Consider the following 1,009-nt stretch of genomic DNA (forward strand, 5'->3'; position numbering starts at 1 on the left):
ACAATATACACCATGCTTTGGTAAGGGTGGATTTTTATCATGCTTGTTTGTAGTAAGTAAGATTTAATAAATGTAAACGGAGTAGTTTTTTAGATTGATGATTGAATAATTGAAGTAAGATGGTGAGTGTATATTTTTGGTGATTTTCTCTCATCCTATCTCTTGCTTTCTTATTGCATGCTAGGAGAGAGAAGACTAGTTAGTGAATGAGAATATACTACATGACAACTAGGTATCATGTGTTTAGATAAGATAGCACTTATTGAGTTCATATCTCTCTCTTATGAAAATTGAACCATCTATCAATATTTTATCCCTGTAAAAGTTAATATCTTTTCGATGTTGAATTGTCACTAGATGTTGAGGAAGAAAATAATGTCAAAAACTACAAAAAAATTAGAACAGATATATTTGGAACTAAATCCTTATGGAGGAAGTCCCTGAATGAATCTCTTGTTTTATATTGGTTAGCCTATTAGTATGTTACTGTTGTGAGGGTTCACTTCATGCCTTGTAAGCGTTGTAGTTCTCTTTCAATCAATGGGTGAACTGATGGCTTAGAATTCCAGTAGTTGTTTTCTTCATACTGGTTTGAGTGAATTGACATTTAAGCTGCAATATTTAAGATGCATTTAATGTGGTAATTTTGTAATGATGAATCTGATACACTATTGATTGCAGATTTTGTAGGGGTTTGCTTTACATAAAACTGGTACTAATTTATTGCAATGGACTACTTGTATTCATTGCATATCATGTTTTACTAATTGCTTTTCATGTTTTACAGTTGCTGAGTGGTTAATCTTTTTTTTTTTTTTTTTGTTTTGCAGCTTGCATACAAGAGCCGTTTTTCAGACTGCAGGTAACATAAAAAATCTTAAAATAGTATTCATGCTTTAACATCCTTGGTTCGTGGAAACACTTGTATATTTTGCTTAGGGCTAAATTAGCTGAGGCCTACATTTGAATGCTATTCCTTCTTGCTAATGATATTTTCCCCTTATCTCCT

At 31.9% G+C, this 1,009-nt stretch overlaps 1 long non-coding RNA gene across 1 annotated transcript; it reads left to right on the plus strand.

Moving 5' to 3' along the window:
- The first annotated feature begins 508 nt into the window (after positions 1–508).
- Positions 509–1,009, plus strand: LOC125192135. Its single transcript, XR_007171309.1, has 2 exons — positions 509–712; positions 831–1,009. It is a non-coding gene; the product is annotated as an uncharacterized LOC125192135 (long non-coding RNA).

Source organism: Salvia hispanica, chromosome 6 (genome assembly GCF_023119035.1).
Source record: "Salvia hispanica cultivar TCC Black 2014 chromosome 6, UniMelb_Shisp_WGS_1.0, whole genome shotgun sequence".
NCBI classification, from domain to species: Eukaryota; Viridiplantae; Streptophyta; class Magnoliopsida; order Lamiales; family Lamiaceae; genus Salvia; species Salvia hispanica.